Raw genomic sequence first — 12445 nt, forward strand, 5'->3', positions numbered from 1 at the left:
AAATGTCAACTTTAATCTCGAAATTTCCACTTTATTCACGTAGTTTATTTTGTCATTAAAGTAGAACATCATAAACTTCATCTTAAAATCGTTTAATTTACTAGTTTCTTAAATCCCATCGTAACTAAAGTAGCATGTTAAATGCTTTGTTGTGTATTTGATCTTCTATGTGCTCTATGTGTATGAATCACTACGTGCTCTTCCTCCGACAGGACACAGAATCCATTACGTTTGTAATATTACAGCTCTCTGAATAATTAAAATATTGAGAAGTATACGTGATATCATTTTCATGATGATATAAGTTAAAGCATGTTATTAAACATGGGAACACGGTGGCGCAGTGATTGTTCATGTCTTACAGCAAGACGCTTGCTGCGCCATGTGTGACCTTCAATGAAATGCTTTATTACAGAAGTACTGTCTTTTTCAAACGTACTAACCCCCAATTCCTGTTCTTACTTTTCTTTCTCCAAATACCCAATCGCCACACAATCAGCTCTGTAATAGACATTAAGCCATCTGTAAGCTTAGAACGCAGATTCTTCAAAACTTTTAAGGAACATCGAAATATCCTCATAATGTTTAATTATTCTATCCATCTATCCTTCCAGTGTCACGCCAGCCACAGCATGAAAACAGCGCGAGGCAGGAACAAACTGTGAACGAAGCTCAAAATCGCTAGTGCTGCGGCACCGTGTAGTTTAAGTTAAAGTTTTATCTGTATAATATAATCAACATATTTTGCTGCATTTCATCTTAAAAATGATATCTTCATCATATGTAAATACGCGCTTTATAAAGTGGCTCAGGTTGTGCAATATTATAACTGTATCATAAGTACAATTACCTCATGGTAACTTGCAAGTACAAACAGTTCTACAAGGAGCACTTGATGGACTGATTGAGTGTGTGTATAGTTCTTGGGATGAAATTGTTTGTGAACTGTGAAGTGTTGGTCGGATGAGAGCAGTTCAAACAGCGAATGGTTGAGGCAGCGAATGCTTGATGCTGTATACCGATAATTCTCTTTCCAATCAGCTGCTGTAGAGCTGTGATTCACACTCAGATACAGTGATATAAATACGAGTGGTGCAGTGAGAGTAATATGGAAAAAGATGATCCGCTGTGGCAACCCCTAACGGGAGCAGCTGACAGAAGAAGAAGGAGATGCAGTGAGAGTAACAACAGCAGTTATGGTATTTAGAATAGTTTGACCATTCTGTGGACCATTACTGTATATTGTTACAGGTTAATTACAATCAGATGCATTAAATTTATGAACGATATGCGGTTAATTTCAGTGTATTTGATAAAGCCGCCATCGTGGATGTGGATCTAAGAAAGGGTAACCACACAGGAACAGTAGCACTGCTTTGACGTTGGGTGCCAGTCTGCAAAACCGAGCTGAGAACTTGCGTACGACAGGGTATGAGGTACCGTGGAAAAGGGCGTGGCTTTACACCAAGTGTAGGTTTTATACATCGTGATTTGAACGTGGAAACATTTCTGTGCGTAGGCACTACAAAATAAAAAGTGAGATCTTTTAATGGGTGCAGCAATAATACCACAAAGTCTTAGCTTTACAAAATTGTGTTTTTGCAGTGCAAAATGGATATTGATTTTCTAAGAATGAAGGTAACTGGAGTCCCCTTTATCAGTCAGTCATTGTCCAACCTGCTATATACTAAAACAGGGTCACGGGGGTCTGCTGGAGCCAATCCCAGCCAACACATGGCGCAAGGCAGGAACAAACCCCGGGCAGGGCGCCAACCCACCGCAGCCCCTTTATCTGCTTTGTGGTAATTTCCTTAGAAGGGGTGCTTCTTTTGTGAATCATCACCAAGGACATACAGTAAATGTGCCATATGGATCCTGGGCAACACCTTGAGGAATGAATGCAGGTTGGTGTGACCAGAGGAGTTTCTGCCTTTTTCGTTTTTGACTGTAGCAGTGGAGACCAATCCATGTAATCCACACCTCCATTAGGTGGTGTCTGTGTGTGTTTTCCTCCAGTAAATGCCTCATTTTTAATTTGCGACAGACCATCTGCTTTAGTTTGCGCTCCTCCATTTCCAAGTCATAGTCTGAATCCCCACACTGTGCTCACTTCTATGGTCCAATGATGATGTTTTTGAGGGGTGCCATCCGTCTTCTGTAGTGCCATATTTCTGGCCAAGGTCTTTCCATGGGTACAAGGCAAAAAAGGAAGTCCTAGATGGGGAGCACACATTCTCAAAGAGGGACACTAGGGTCACCAGTTATGCGACACTGGGGGGCTAAGATGACACTGGGAAAACAAGCAAATTTCCCACCTAAGACCAACCAGAGAGGACGGGATTGGGCCTGTGTCTGTGAAGCAGAAATACTTTCCTTTTATTTATTTTATTGCAAGTGTTCTTCTAAATTCTACAGAATTCATTGAAAAACATTTTCTTTTTTTAATAAAAAAATGTTTTTTTATGTAAGTGTTCATGAAAGCAGGCTTTTCAGGCCCTCAAGGTCAATCCTTTTTTCTTTTCCCCTGTGCTTTCATTGCATTACACTGACAATGAGAACAACCGGTAACATTTCTTTGCACAGCCAAAAAAGGTTTTGGTTTTCACTTCTTCACGTGGAGGTCACTCACGTGGCTGCTGGTGACATTGTCCTGCTTCCCAGAAGTGTGGTTAACCACCTACACAGCAAATGCTGATCATTTCTGATCTGGCACGCCTTTAATCCCTGAGCCATTGGCTCATTAGTGTTGTATATATCTAACACAAAGTGACTTGAGGGAACATATCTTTCAAAAGTCTACATCCCAGCCCGAGTCTTCATCCAGAGGGGGGCCTTCACTATCCTCTGGAAAGCAATCAAAGTTAGAGGTGTCCACTGGGCTGTTGACCTGCAGAAATATAAAAAACAGAAAGTCAGCTCACAGCTTCACGTTTGTCATTCGTTTTATGGAATGTGACATAAAAGAAGCTCAGGTGTCTTTTATAAACTTTAGGTTGAAATGTGTCTTTGTTGTTTTGGGAATCCACCTCAACTGGCACGGTAGTCAAGATGAAGTGGGACTGTAATGGAAGCTGACCTGTTGTTAAACCACAGACCGGGGTGAAATTGCGGTGTAAGCAAGCCTGGCCTCTGAGGACAGCTTCAGGTGCAGTTTGAGTATCTCACTACAGACCATGGTGGGACCACTGTACAGTTTCAGCAGCTCCTGTACTTCAGCACAAACTGGTTCATGTCCTCTGGCACCACAAGCTGCCCTGGGAGTCAGAGGCCCAGTGCCCCACCTGCACTTCGGAAAAGGTAACCTAATTGAAGTTAGGCATGTTTGCCAGCACTTAGATGGGAGACTAGCTGGATAAGCTTGGGTTGCTGCTGGAAAGGGTGTTGGTGAGTCCAGCAGGGGGCGCTAACCCTGTGGTCTGTGTGTAGATGCCAATGCCCCTGTGCACAGATGAGGACACTATGCTGTAAATATGGCGCTGTCCATCAGATGAGACATAAACCGAGGTCCTGTCTTTCTGTGGTCATAAATATCTGTGGACGTCTTTTGAAAATAGTAGGGTGTTTACCAATGCCCTGGCTAAATTGCCCACCACTGCCTGGTAATTCTGGTTCCCTGATCATCCCCTGTCTCTAACTGACTAACTATCTCACCCCATCACTACCTAATAGCTAATGTGTGGTGAACATGAGAATGGCTGCCGACTTATCATCCAGGTGGATGCTGTGCCTTGGTGGTGGATGAAGCAGTTCCCCTCCATCTATGTAAGGCATTTTGAGTAACTGGAAAAGCACCATGTAAACTGATTATTATTATTTAGGGTGAGTTGATTTACTTTTTTGCTACAGGAGGTTGTGAGCAGTTGTTATACTTCAGTGCAGAGCACACTGGAACTGTGGTGTGAATAAAAAGCCCTGGTGGTTTAGCTGAAGTGGGACTGCAGAGTAAATTAATGTGGTGGGACTACACCATGAGCAGCTCCTGAACTTCAGCACTGTACACCATAGCCCCCTTTACCTCAGATGAGGCTGGGGTGATACTCGTGGGACTGCAGCGCAAGTAGTTCCTGTGTCTCGGTACAAACTGAACGACTACAGCTTACACTGAGGAGTGCAGCCTAAGTGAATGGGCGCGATACCTCAGGCCACGCAGAGCTTACCTACGGCTTTACAGCAGACCAGGATGGGTCTGCAACAGCATGAGGGGCTTCCAGACTTGTTTACAGTCTTCTTTGGAACTACAGCAGGAGAGTGAAGCCCCACTATCTGAGTAAAGGGACCCTCTGTGAAGGAGGTACTGCAGCTCAAGCAGAGGTGGGAAGGTAATTTAAGCAAATCGCTTGGTAATTGAGAGCATTTTGCAGAGACCTGTTTTCACTTTAATGTTAAACAGACTTTTCCTGTTGATCAGTATCAAGAAAGTCAAATTAAATCTATTGTGAGTCAAAGTTATATAATAATAAAATGTGCAAACGTCCAAGGGGGTGAGTACTTTTTATAGGCAAGAGAGATATATATACAAATGACGCACACAAATGCTGCATGTTGATTAGCATATGTAAGAAAGAATTTCACTGTAATTTGTATATGGGACTATAATAATAGTATAATTATTTTGTTTATATATATAAATATATATAAACTGCTCAAACAAAAATTAAAGGAACACTTTGAAAACACATCCACCACTGGCACCCTGTGCTTTTCACAGAAGAGAGCAGGTTCACCTTGAGCACATGTGACAGACATGAAAGGGTCTGGAGAAACCGTGAAGAATGTTATGCTGCCTGTAACATCGTTCAGCATGACTGGTTTGATGGTGGGTCACTGGTGGTCTGGGGAGGCATATCCATGGACAGACGCACAGACCTCTACAGGCTAGACAACGGCACCTTGACTCCCATTAGGTATCGGGATGAAATCCTTGGACCCATTGTCAGACCCTATGCTGGTGCAGTGGCTCCTGGGTTCCTCCTGGTGCTCAACAATGCCTGGCCTCATGTGGCGAGAGTATGCAGGCAGTTCCTGGAGGATGAAGGAATTGATACCATTGACTGCTCCCCACGCTCACTCGCCTGACCTCAATCCAATAGAACACCTCTGGGTGGGACATTATGCTTGGGTCCATCCAAAATCGCCAGGAGCTCAGTGATGCCCTGGTCCAGATCTGGGAGGAGATCACCCAAGACACCATCTGTCGTCTCATTAGGAGCATACAATGTTGTCAGGCATGCATACAAGCACATGGGGGCCATACAAAGTACTGAGTACGATTTGGAGTTGATGCAATGAAGTTTTGGCAAAATGTACTCGCCTTCCTGCTACATCATTTTTTCACTTTGATTTTCGGGGTGTCTTTGAATTCAGCCCTCTGTAGGTTGATCATCTTCATTTCCATCAAACGATGTGCCATCCTTTCGTTCCTAACACATTACCATATTAGTCCATATCAGTAGAGATAGCCAGCAGGATTTTTTTTCCCATTAAGATCTGATGTGTTTTCAAAGTGTTCCTTTAATTGTTTTTGAGCAGTATAAAATTAAACGTCTGACTGTCTTTTCTGTCCACTTTCCATGAGAGAACTACTTCATGGATTTAGAGCTTTTTTTTTTTTCTATAATTTGCTTGAACATTCCGGTTGATTTTGCAGCTTCTATCAGAGGATTAAGTATCATAGTTCGCTTGCAATTAATTGTGCTAATCCAAGACAGAAGCTGCGGGTCAAGGGGAGGGGGGCAGGGCCCTCCCCACTCATGCACCAGCTTCCGTGTGAATCGCTCTACCTCTGGTCATGTTTTGGAGTGTACCTTGCATCCACTTAGCTAGCGATACCTGTTGGTTTATTGATGTTTAAAGTTTGTCCTGCTTCACTACTACGCGGGTGGTGCCGCGGGGGACAGCTAGCATGTACATTTATATATCCTGTATAGTCTCACAAGCATGTTAGAGATCTCCTTACGGGCTTGCTAACATTGTCTTCTGTGAGCGCACAGGGATCAGTGTTATATATTTGGTAACAATATGCTTACAGTTGTTATGTTTCAGTCAGGGTTCCCCTGGCTAGGCTTCAGATTTCTTTCTCATGTCTTTTTTATTCTTTTGTTTAAGTTAATATTGTTGTTCATGTTTATTATTTGTATAATTATGTAGTCTCTGTCAGTGTTGTTGATCATTTAGTCTCTATGTATTTTGAATTATGTGTTTCCCATGGGTGGCTCCCTAAGAGGTGAGGCTGCCTGCCCATCGAGTGTCACGTTTCAGCCAGGGTTTATCCTCTGGCTGGGGTTCAAATCTTGGTTGTATGTTCTTTTTTGAGTCCTTGGTTCTTTTATTTACTTTAATATTACTTGTGTTTATTATTTGTATCCTTTGTTTTTCATGTTGCCTGTGTATCAATGCCTTGGTTATGTCCCATGTGTTTTGTGGGTGGTCCCCTAAGAGGCATGGCCACCTGCCGATCACCAGCCTATTAATGCGGAGGGTCTCCCATAGCTCCTGTCTGTTCATTTAAGATTTGCTTGGGAGTCTGGCAAGTGTATCTTTGTATTGTTTGGTGCTTGGTGAGTCTTTGGATTTTTCACCTAACTACTCTGTTTTTGTCCATCCTTTTGTCCATAACTGTATTGGGACTTTGTTTGCTTTTGGAATTGGCTTTACAAACATTACCTGCTTTTTGTACTCTTTAGAGCATCACGTTATTGTGACACAGCATTTTTGTTAACAATAATACTTTTTTTTTTTTAAATAAAGTTTTCTATCTGAGGTTTGATTGTATATCCCTGTAATGAGCACATATGTTTAATATGTCACTGTGCTCTGTACAAAAAATATTTTATAAATCCACTCACATGTACAGCTAACACAAGGCCAGATTTAGCACACAGGGGCTCATCATTTAGAACTGCTAGGCAAGCATTAGAAGACAAAGGGACAACTAGAAAAATGGACATTGTACTATTTCTGTGTGTCAAGAGTCAGCATGACATTGGATCTTCTTTTCCTTGTTTAGAATGGCATGATTTACCAAAGTAGGGGCCTGCACATGAAGAAAGAGTATAAAGTCTTGGAACATTTCCTGGCACACCTTTGAAGCCAACAGACGGACGAGAGATAACGTCATCTGATCCGGAAAATCTTTCCATACATCGAGCTCCCACTTCGGTAATAGTCTTGCTATGGCTTCCTTTGTCTGTAATGCCACGTAAATCATCACTAAAGAAAGCTAAGTTATTTTCTCTTATGTGATTTCTTATCATCATATCACTATGGGAGGGATATTGCCTCATTATAATATATCTATTCAAGTTCAGGTTACCTTGTACCTTTGCCACAATTGCAAAACGAACGTATTTCCAGGGAGCTAGCGCCTCCTAGAGGAAAGCAATCCCTCTCTAGTGGGCATTTTTGGAAGGCTTTTTGGAACTTGGTGCTTCTGGACTCCCAGTCATAATATCAAAAGACTCCCATTAACCATATAAAGGCTTTGGAAAAGTCTTGCGGTACATTGTATGCACCAGCATTGGTGAGTTCTTGTAATTATTATTATGATTGTAGTTTGTGGATTATCTGGATTTTTGGGCCTCTTTGCTTCTACTTGACCTTTCTCTTAATTGTTGTTTTTGGACATGCCTGCCACTGGATTTCCTATTCCTGTGCCTTTTCTGCTCAGCTGAGCTTCCTGGTGGGAAAAGGGCATTTGTGTAAAATCTTTTTATTTTATAAAGGTTTCTCATCTGCCCTTTATGTTTTTACAAGGCAAAGGTTGATGGATCCTTCCACTTGTTGGGGATTTTATGCTCAGGGTCTCACAAGCCCATGACAACAGTACTCATGCAAGACGCTTCTTTCTGCACATGGCTGCTTACAACTTACACAGACCTTGCACGGTGTCATAGGGAGCTGAAAATAAAATATTCATCTAAGCCGGCCACTCTGTGAATTTCCAGGAAAGCAGTCGGTGCACAAGGTCACTACTGAACACAGCATATTCACTGTGAAAAATAGTTTGCTCAGTTTTTTCAATTAATACTAAAGAAAGGACAGAAAAGGGAGAATGAGGCGGGAGTGTGGTGGTGGTGGTCCCTGTAGCAGCTACAGTGGGAGTTGATTTATTTTTTTCGGAATCCACAATGAGATGGAACTGCAGTGCAAGGAACTGCTGCTCTTCAGGACAAGAAGATCCACTTCAGAGGACGGTGAGTGAGCCCACTGACTCGGTACAAATTGAGTTGGGTCTGCAGTGCACGCTGACCTGGTGGTCTACTGCAGACCAAATAACCTTTGTACGTCAGTATAGATGGGGATAAAGCTGCAGTGGGAGTGGATTCAGCATTTTTTTATTCAACATGGAGATGGAACCACAGTGCAAGCAGCTCCTGGCCTTCAGTTCAAGTGGATTCACTTCTGAAGACTGCAGGGTGAGTGACAGACCCCCATGACTTTGGATAAGTTGAGGTGGGACAACAACAAATGAACAGACAGGGCATCTTGTTGTTGAACTCTGTGGAAATGAAGTACAGAGGAACGAGAACCAAAATTTCCAAAGCATTCAGGTATTAGATGAAAGTGCTGGATTTCCACAACTTGAATTATTTGGATCAGAGCTGCGATCGTGTGTGCATGGGTCCCCTGTGACTGCACTTCCTTTCCTTCAGACATGTACTGTACACCCTGACTTCATTATGTAGTCCAAGACACGTGATTCTTACATTTGGGACGATGGCTGCCAAAAGCGTCTTTTTTCTCAGACCTTCCCAATTAAATCCTTCAAACCACCTGCAGTGGAGACAAAAAAAAAAAAAAATTAAATAAAGTCAGAAAGTGGAAATTTATAGTAGTAGAGAGAAGTAAAGAAGTAGAGAGACAGGGCAGCCAGCATGAATCTGAGATGCCATATCTCACACACATTTAACTACTTAGATCGGGGTCCTCAATCACAGTCCTGGTGGTCCGCAGTGGCTGCAGGTTTTTGTTTTCTTTTAGTGCTCTACTATGTCAGGTCATTCTCATATCCTAGATTTTCTTCCCCTTTCTAAAGATATCGTCCAAAGGATGTGAAGTCTCAGATGACTGACTAATTCTCAGTCCTTCACTTTCCTTCCAAGTATTTAATTAAACCCAATAGTGCATAATAAATACACACAGATGTAAATGGAAACAAGCAAAATGGAGAAATGCTGGTCTCTCTTCTGTCATTTGCATGTTATTGCTAATTGGGAGCAATTAAAAACCAAGAATCCAGCTGTTTAAGATTAATATAAGCAATAAGTGTTCAAAATCTTCACAAGAGAGCCAACTAAAGTGAAGCAGAAGTGTTACTTGAGCAATAAGTGCTTCTTATTAAGCAATTGGGTTGGAACAAAAACCTGCAGCCACTGCGGCCCACCAGGACTGTGATTGAGGACCCCTGACTTAGACAGTGCTTCCCAAACTCGGTCCTGGGGTCCCACTGTGGCTGCAGGTTTTTGTTCCAACCAGATTCCTAATCAGTGACAACACCTGATAGCACTGATCTCATTTAATTAGCTGGTATTATTTTGTCTTATTCTACATATTAGCATGATTTTTACATTTATAAGACATTTAAAAATATTTCTGCTTTTGCTATCGATTTAAATGGTTAACTCTCTTTTGTTGATTTCATTATACTTTGCCCTTTCTCTGTGCAGTTTTTCCCCTTTGTTGTATCTTATTAATGACAATTAAAAATGAGCAGAGCAGACACACTGGCAAACAATACTGAATAATCAAAGGCTGCAACTACTTTAGCATCCGACCCACTAATTAGTAAATAATGGATTAATTAAACAATTAGAACACCTGGAAAATATTCTTAAAAAGATAATAAATGCATTATTCTCTGCTTGATATGTTTTAAGATATATTATATATATATATTTTTTTATTTTTTACCAAGCTTAGTTTTCTAATTTCTATATTGTTCCCAAAACACAGAACTTGGGAAATAACAGTTCACTTAATTAGCCCAGGAGTCCAATTAAAAACAGTAGCTGGGTGGAACAAAAACCTGCAGCCACAGGGGGTCCCCAGGACTGACATTGCCCACCCCGACTTAGACAAATGACACTTCAAGCCTGGGGAGCCATACTTGTGTTTCTGAATGTCTCTTAAGCCGCTCTTCTGGTTTCCCAGCCTTTCAGATGGATTGTCTCTGAAAAATAAATACATGTTGGATTAATAAAATAAATACATGCTGGATTCCAGTATCATGAGTTGTTCTAAGACTGCGGGCACTTTCACAACATCATGCCACTACACGCCAAACCCGGGGACACTGATGGAAATTTATTAAGGACAGATTTCACACAATTGTTAGAAAGGTCTTCCTCACATTGAGAATCACAGATACTGTACATGTAATAAGTTACCAAGTAGGGTGGTGTAGAGCAGAACTTAATGGACACTCAAATCCTGATTTGATGTTATTTTAGACAATTCAGGTCAGGGGTGTCCAGCTTCAGTCCTGGAGCACTACTCGGGCTGCAGGTCTTCATTTCTAAATTAAGGTTTTCATTTCCAAATCAGTAACCAGTTTTTGCTGCTGATTGACGCCTTTTCCCTTCATTTTAATTGTCTTGTTCTTTTAAGGCTCAGTCCATTGAACTGCTTCATTTTAAACTTAAACGGCACCTAAATAAAAACAAGATGTGAAGTGAGCCAACAGACGGCCAGCTAAGTCAAGGCCGAGCAGATCAGCATTACCAAGACCTTCACCTTTCGTTTTTTCAGAGATTGTATGAAGGACACCCATTAGCTCATGTTGTATCTCATTATTGTTTGACTGCTAATTAAAGAAAAAAATGAAGGGTCTGAGTCCTGAAAAGCAAGTTGATTAAAATTATGGCGAATGAGTTAATTAGCAGCACAAAATGGTCACTAATTAAGAAAAGAATTAGAATGAAAACCTGCATTAGTTGGAGCCCCTGATTTGGTGAACAGGACAGATGAGCCTGTTGGGTTGATTGGCCTGTTCTCATCAAAATGGTTCTAATTTTCTAAGTTTCTAAAACCCAAGAGTCCAAGAGAGTACAGACTGGTGCCAAGTGTGAGTGACCTGATTTCTTCTTGTATGAAATCATCAAGACACGATTAAGGCCAGACACAAGTCTTTCCTGGGGGTTAAGCTCTTAGACAAACTAAATGCTTTGTGGGCCAAGAAATCTGGAAGTAAAGCTGGATTGGAGTCGAAAGTCACATACGGTCAGGGCCTGCCTGAAGTAATAAAATGTGCAAATTCCTTGAGTGACATCATTTTATGGCCACATTTAAGAATATCTATTCCAACTTCCCTGACTCACTAGTTACTTAACAAATATCAAAAAATTTTTTGATTGCTCTGGATTTGTAAGTTACTCAGAATGCCAGTGGCTGATGTCCTTATCAGCTCATTTTAAAGCTTCTGAAACAGATACAGGTAGTACACTCCTAACTTAAACAGTGACATGGTGGCACAGTGGTTAGTACTGCTGCCTTACAGCTCCAGGGGTCTCATGTATAATGCTGTGTGCAGAATTTACACTAAAACATGGCATACAGACAAAAATAGAACTGTGCGTATGCACAATAAAATCCAGATGCATAAATCTGTGTGTGTGGCAACTTCCACATTCTTTGGCTACATAAATCCTGGTCAGTGTGAAATGTAATGCTCGTGCTTGCACCTGCCACCCACTCTGACTCCTTCCAGAGTTACGCCTCTTTGAATATTCAAATCAATATAAATACCCCCTTGATTTCAGCGTTCTGTGAAAATACAATGGCAAAAACACGGGGAAAAAAGAAGAATTTCAGCAAATACCAAGTGGAGGCAAGGAAAATCAAACTATTTGTTGGTTTAAGCAGTGGTATAAACAACAAAAGGAAGTTGATCAAGTGACAGAGTAGCGGAGAAACTTGAAAGTCCAGAAACTCGCACAGTGCCTGAAATAAAAAAGAAGTGGTCAGACATCAAAGTCGCCATGAAAAAGCAAATTGTAGCCCACCATCTGAGTGTCATATGGATGTGTATTAGGGTACGGAGAAAAGAAGAAAAAATAGGGACAAAGTGGAAAAAAAGGTCGAAATGTTAACTTTAATCTTGAAATTTCCACTTTAATCACGTAGTTTATTTTGTCATTAAAGTAGAACGTCATAAACTTCATCTTAAAATCATTTAATTTACTAGTTTCTCAAATCCCATCGTAGCTAAAGTAGCATGTTAAATACTTCGTATTCTATGTGTTCTTCTATGTGCTCTATGTGTGTGAATCACTATGTGCTCCTTAAACGGGCTTTCTCTTACGCCTACAGGACACAGAATCCATTACATTCATGACATTACAGCTCTCGGAAAAATTTAAATACTAAGATGTATACTTGATATAATTTTCATGATGATAGAAATTAAACCATGTATTAAACATGGGGCACGGTGGCATAATGGTAGCGG

General features: G+C 41.2%; 1 pseudogene; it reads right to left on the minus strand.

Moving 5' to 3' along the window:
* Window positions 1-2281: 2281 nt before the first annotated feature.
* The window catches only part of LOC114645374 (cGMP-dependent protein kinase 1-like), a 134375-nt pseudogene continuing 124211 nt past the window's right edge, over window positions 2282-12445 (minus strand).

This window comes from Erpetoichthys calabaricus, chromosome 1 (genome assembly GCF_900747795.2).
Source record: "Erpetoichthys calabaricus chromosome 1, fErpCal1.3, whole genome shotgun sequence".
NCBI classification, from domain to species: Eukaryota; Metazoa; Chordata; class Cladistia; order Polypteriformes; family Polypteridae; genus Erpetoichthys; species Erpetoichthys calabaricus.